Source organism: Macaca fascicularis, chromosome 4, assembly GCF_037993035.2.
Source record: "Macaca fascicularis isolate 582-1 chromosome 4, T2T-MFA8v1.1".
NCBI classification, from domain to species: domain Eukaryota; kingdom Metazoa; phylum Chordata; class Mammalia; order Primates; family Cercopithecidae; genus Macaca; species Macaca fascicularis.
In genome coordinates, this window is record NC_088378.1 from 142,086,473 (window position 1) to 142,093,338 (window position 6,866).

Here is a 6,866-nt window from a genome sequence, read left to right on the forward strand (position 1 = left end):
CGATCTCCTGACCTCGTGATCCACCCGTCTCGGCCTCCCAAAGTGCTGGGATTACAGGCTTGAGCCACCGCGCCCGGCCTAAGACTTTGGTTCACTTCTAACTCTACCACTTAATACGGGAGCTTGAGTAAGGTGCCCCTGTAGTTCTGTCAGCTCTCAAATCACTACAATCATGCTTTTGTTGCCACCATTGTCTGAATTCACACTTGCCAAAGTCAACAAATCTGGGGCCATCCTACTCACTCTCCCAACAACATCTGATACACTTGGTCACTCCCTCCCTCCTTCCTTTGTTTTCTTCAGGGACACTACTCTCTACAGGTTTCCTTTGTATCTAATGGGCTTCTCCTGAAGTTTAAATGTTGAAGTGCCTCAGGGCTCAATCTTTGACCCTCTCCTTAATCTAGACTTATCACCTATTACCTCCTGACTTTAAATACCGTCTATAACCAATGAAGATTCCCAAACTTCTCTTGCTGGCCCCTAACTTCTGCCCTGAGCTCCAGGCTCATGAATTCAACTGCTTATGGGACATCTTCTCTGAGATCTTTAATAACTCTCTCTAATACGTACAAAATGGAGCTCTTGTTCTTACCCCTAAAGCCTGTCTCTTCCAGGCTTCCCCATCCAGAAATTGCACCACATGTCATTCAGTTATTTGGGCCAAAACTGAAAGGTCGTCCTCTTTCTCCATTCCTCCTCCCCAATCAATCCATCAGCAAGCTAAGTCTGCCTCATTTTTTCATTCATCTGTTCAACAAATATATTTATTGAGTGTATAGTATGTGCCAGGCACTATTCTATGCTCTTGGGATACTACTGAATAAAATAAAGATCTCTGATTACATTTCTAGCAAGGGAGATGATACTATAGATAAAAGAAAATATAGATCAAGTTTAAAAGTATAAAAAGGACAGATTTTAGTACTAAATGAGGCCTCAGTAAAGTGAAATTCAAGCAAATCATTGAAGAAGATTAGTTTTGGCCACATGGATTTCCAGGAGATGGGCCTTTATCTAGCATAAGAAACAGCTGGAATAAAGCCCTATGGCAGGAGTGTTCTGACATACATGGGAAACAAACAGGAAGGAGGCAAGTGGGGCTGGGGTGGCATGAGTGAGCCAGAGTTGTGGGAAAGGTGAAAAGAGAAGTAAAGCAGGGTCTGGATTGGGAAAGGTCTTTTAGCTTATCTTAAAGATTTTGGCTTCTTCTGTTGATTTAAATGGAAGTCACTGCAGACTTCTAAGCACAGTGATGTGATCCAACCTACATTTTAAAAGGATGACCTGGGCCAGGTGCAGTGGCTCATGCCTGTACTCCCAGCACTTTGGGAGGCTGAGGCAGGCGGATCACGAGTTCAGGAGATCGAGATCATCCTGGCTAACATGGTGAAACCCCGTCTCTACTAAAAATACAAAAAATTTAGCCGGGCGTGGTGGCGGGTGCCTGTAGTCCCAGCTACTGGGGAGGCTGAGGCAGGAGATTGGTGTGAACCCGGGAGGCAGAGCTTGCAGTGAGCCGAGATCGCGCCACTACACTCCAGCCTGGGCGACAGAGGGAGACTCCGTCTCAAAAAAAAATATATATATATATGTATATAAAATAAATAAAAGGATGACCTGGCCAGGTGCAGTGGCTCACACCTGTAATGCCAGTACTTTGGGAGGCTGAGGCGGGAGAATTGCCTGAGCCCAGGGGTTTGTGACCAACCTAGGCAACATAGTGAGACCCCTGGTCTGTATATAATACAATTTTTTAATATTTATTTTACTTTTTGAGACGGAGTCTTGCTCTGTCGCCCAGGCTGGAGTGCAGTGGCGTGATTTCGACCCACTGCAAACTCTGCCTCCTGGGTTCAAGCAATTCTCCTGCCTCAGTCTCCTGAGTAGCTGGAATTACAAGTGTGCACCACCACGCCTGGCTAATTTTTGTATTTTTAGTAGAGACGGGGTTTCACCATGTTTGTCAGGCTGGTCTCGGACTCCTGACCTCGTGATCCACCTGCCTTGGCCTCCCAAAGTGTTGGGATTAGAGGCGTGAGCCACTGTGCCCAGCCTATAAATTTTTTTAAGTTGTTAAAAAATAAATAAATAAAAAGGATGACTCTGGAGACTGTGCTGAGAATAACCTGGGCGGGGGGCGGGAGGGGGCGAGCAGCAGAGAATGGGCAGAAATGACAGAAGCAGGGAGATCTATTAGGAGGTGATGGTGACTCAGACTAGAGTGACAGCAGTGGAGGTGTGAAAGGGCTGGTTTCTAATATATTTTGGAAAAGAGCCAACAAGTTTTGTTAATGGATTGGAGGTCATGTTTGACAAATAGAATTAAGGATGACTCCAATGTTTCTGGCTTGAGTTAACTAGAAAGTTGTAATTGCCATCAACTGAGACTAAAACATAACCCAAATTTGACCACTTCTCTCCACCTCTACCCTGACCAAGCCGTCGTCTCTTCTCCCTGGACCACTGCACTGGCCTCCTAACTGGTCTGCCTGCTGTCATTCTCATTCTCTAGTCTATCCTTCACATCTACAGTCGGAGGTAGTTTTTATATGTAAATCCATGGGCCGATCACAGTGACTCACGCCTGTAATCCCAGCACTTTGGGAGGCTGAGGCGGGCAGATCAAAAGGTCAGGAGTTCGAGACCAGGCTGGTCAACATGGTGAAACCCTGTCTCTACTAAAAATACAAAAATTAGCCAGGCGTGGTGGTGGGTGCCTGCAGTCCCAGCTACTTGGGAGGCTGAGGCAGGAGAATCACTGGAACCTGGGAGGTGGAGGTTGCAGTGAGCCAAGATCACACCACTGCACTCCAGCCTGGGTGACACAGTGAGATTCCGTCTCAAAAAAAAAAAAAAAATCCATTTGTTCAAAGTATAAAAGTATTAAAAAAAAAAAGCATAAAATCCAGAATAAAATCCAAATGCTTTACCATAGCTTATGGGGCTCTGTACAATATGCCCTCTGTTAAACATCTTGATCCCATCTCCCACAGTCTAGCCACAGTGGGCTTTTTTTTTTTTTTGAGCCGGGATCTTGGTCTGTCATTCAAGCTGGAGTGTAGTGGTATAATCATAGCTCACTGCAGCCTCAAAGGATCTTCCCACCTCAGCCTCCAACTAGCTAGGACTACAGGCACATGACACCAGGCCTGGGTACTTTTTAAACATTTTTGCAGAGACAGGGTCTCACCATGTTGCCCAGACTGGTCTCGAACTTCTGGGCTCAAGTAGTGCTCCTGCCTCAGCCTCCCAAAGTGCTGGGATTGCAGGCATGAGCCACCACGTCTGGCCTGGCCTTCTGTTTTTACTTCAAACACCCCAAAGTCATTCCTGCATCAAGGCCTTTGCCTTTGCTGTTCCCTGTGTCTGGAATGCACTTTCTCCGTGTGTTCATATGGTTTGTTCCCTCGTTTAATTTTCTCTCTCTGTGTTACCTCCTCAAAGCAGCTCTCTCTTTGTATCTACCTGTTCTCTTCCCCCTGTCACTCTCTAACCTCTTTTTTCATTTTATTTTCATTTGGAGCACTTACTATTACTTAAAATTATACTACCTATGTATATTGTCTGTCACCCTCAAAGCAATATGTAAGCTCCATATGGGCAAGGATTTTGTCCTTTTTATTGATGTATCTCCAGCTCCTAAAACAGTGCTTGCTCTACACTAGGCACTAAAGTGTTCATTGAAAGTATGCAAAGCTTGGCCAGGTACAGTGGCTCATGCCTATAATCCCAGCACTTTGGGAGGCCGAAGCAGGTAGATCATCTAAGGTCAGGAGTTCGAGACCAGCCTGGCCAATATGGTGAAACCCCATCTCTACTAAAATACAAAAAATTAGCTGGGTGTGGTGGTGGGCACTGTAATTCCAGCTATTTGGGAGGCTGAGGCAGGAGAATCGCTTGAACGACCCGCCCCCGCCAAAAAAAAAAAAGTAAGTATATGAAGCTTAAGTAAGACAATGTCTATAAAGAGCTTAGCAGGGTACCTGGCACTGAGCAAGCAGCCAGGTGATGCCATACTCTAAGATCTCTCCCTGCCTCTCTGTCATCTCTCCTTAGTCTCCTTGTCTGGCTTATCCTTGTCCTTCTTCACTTAGCCATTCAATGTCAGAGTTCCTCAAGGCTAAGTTCTGGGCCCTTCATCTACAGATTCCTCAGAGAGGTCTATCCTAGCCACCATGTCTTCTTTTTTTTTTTGGAGATGGAGTCTCCCTCTGTCACCCAGGGTGGAGTGCAATGGTGCGATCTCGGCTAACTGCAACCTCTGCTTCCTGGGTTCAAGTCATTCTCCTGCCTCAGCCTCCCAAGTAGCTGGGATTATAGACCATCACCATGCCTAGCTAATTGTTGTATTTTAGTAGAGACAGGATTTCACCTTGTTGGCCAGGCTGGTCTCAAACTCCTGACCTCAGGTGATCTACCCGCCTCAGCCTCCCAGAGTGCTGGGATTACAGGCATAAGCCACTGCGCCCAGCCACCATGTCTTGAGTAGCTCCCCAACTACTGTTTCTATTCAGTACCCCATTTATTTCCTTCATATGATTCATCTCAACCTGTAATTATATGTTTGTTTACTTTTAAGAAAAACAGTCCCTGAGAATTGGGAATTGGCCTGACAATAACTAGCAGGCTTTGGTGTTGCTGGGAGCTGGCCTGTTGCCCATAGTTAGGCCCTGGTACTCTTGTTGAACATAAACTATCTCACAGAAAATCAGTGTCAAACAAGGTCATTCTGTGTTTGTGATGAAGTTAGACAAACTTCAAAATCTTGTCTAAGCACAAAAACACCAAACAGTTCCCTGTCAGCTAAAATGTATTGGCTTTTTTACCTTACAGCTTTAGTCATATTTCATTTCTCCCTCCTTCTAGATAAGATTAAGAAGTAGTCATAGAACAATTTTCTGCTTTTTTTTTTTTGAGACAGAGTCTTGCTCTGTCACCCAGGCTGGCGTGCAGTGGCCGGATCTCAGCTCACTGCAAGCTCCACCTCCTGGGTTTGTGCCATTCTCCTGCCTCAGCCTCCCGAGTAGCTGGGACTACAGGCACCCGCCACCTCGCCCGGCTAGTTTTTTTGTATTTTTGAGTAGAGATGGGGTTTCACCAGGTTAGCCAAGATGGTCTCGATCTCCTGACCTTGTGATCCGCCCATCTCAGCCTCCCAAAGTGCTGGGATTACAGGCTTGAGCCACCACACCCGGCCTTTTCTGCTTCTTTTGAAATCACCAAACACAAACCCTAACCCTGTCATTCCTAACCCTCTTTTAGGGAGATAACCTCTGTAGAATTAATAAACTCAGCTTAAATGCTTGCCCATAAGTTGAGGAGCTGTAAGTTAACTTTTAAGAAGTTTCTTCTGGCTGGACGCAGTGGCTTATACCTGTAATCCTAGCACTTTGGGAGGCCGAGGTGGGCAGATCACAAGGTCAGGAGATAGAGACCATCCTGGCTAACATGGTGAAACCCCGTATCTACTAAAAACACAAAAAATTAGCCGAGCATGGTGGCGGGCACCTGTAGTCCCAGCTACTCGGGAGGCTGAGGCAGAATAGCGTGAACCTGGGAGGCGGAGCTTGCAGTGAGCTGAGATTGTGCCACTGCACTCCAGGCTGGGCGACAGGAGACTCTGTCTCAAAAAAAAAAAAAAAAAAAAAAAAAGGAAGTTTCTTCCCAGACAACTGGTGTTCTTGGCTCTTCCTCCATCCTGAGGCTTTGAACATGGATGAGGAAGCCAAAGCTTCACTTTGGACTGTGAATAGAAGTTTGTGGTTGTGAATCTAACAGTTGGGGGTTGAGGTTCTGAATACTCAGGGACCTTGTAATGGTGGCATTGTCACATATCTTGGATTGTTGATTGTCTACCTCTTGACCTGTGAGAGAAATAAACTTCTATCTTAAGACTTCTTTTTAAATGGCAGTTACATAAGCCAGAACTACCTGGAGAAATCTGATACTTTTGTTTTGACCTGTAATTTTCAAATGTCTACTTTTCTCCAACTCTCCTACCCAAGTCTATGTCATCATCATGGCTCACTTGTACTACTGAAGTAGCCAGTAGCTTTCTAACTAACTTCAGGTCCAAGGTGGGCCCTCTTCATACAAGCTGATTTTTTTGAAAAGCCAGCCTAAGCCATGATACTCCCGTCTAAAATTCTTCAAAGGCTTCTGTTCTAAGAAAAGAGCCAAATCCTCATGTTCTCCAAGGCCCTGAGTGGTCTAACTCCCTTTCTTCTGCATCATCTCCCACTGTCCCTAGGTTTCTTAGCTCCTTTTCCCCTAGGTCTTTTAGCTAAGACCTTGGCCTTGACTCCCCTTTCCCACCCCACCTCCTGTTTATCCTTTGGAGCTTGTCTCAGTTGCATCTCCTTCCCCGACTCCCTTTATTACACAACTCCGTTTCACCCTGTCTTCTTCCCAGCACTTTTGGCAGGTTTAACTTTACATGCTATTTGTGGTTATGAGAAACCTGTCTTCCTTGTACATTTTAAATCCATTGGCTTTGGCTGTCAGTTATCTCTAGTGCTTAGTATATTGCCTGGCCCACAGGCACTCTGCAAATTGCTGCTGAAAGACTCCTTCATCATTACCACTCCATAAACACAAACTCTGCCAAGTAAAATATTTAAAAATAACTCCACAGACACCTGGCCTTTCCTTTTTCTTACAAAACTTTGCCCTTGAACATAAGGCAGCTTGGTCTGGTTGATGCCTACAGGCCAATGGAACCTCCATTGGTTTTTTCAGCCTGGAAGAACCTTAAGCTTTGTCATTCCCCATCACTAGTGTGTATGAACTAAAGAATGAGCTGACTCCACCAGGTGAGAACAGCTTCATCTGTACCTCCAGAGATGACTAGAACACAGGGATTA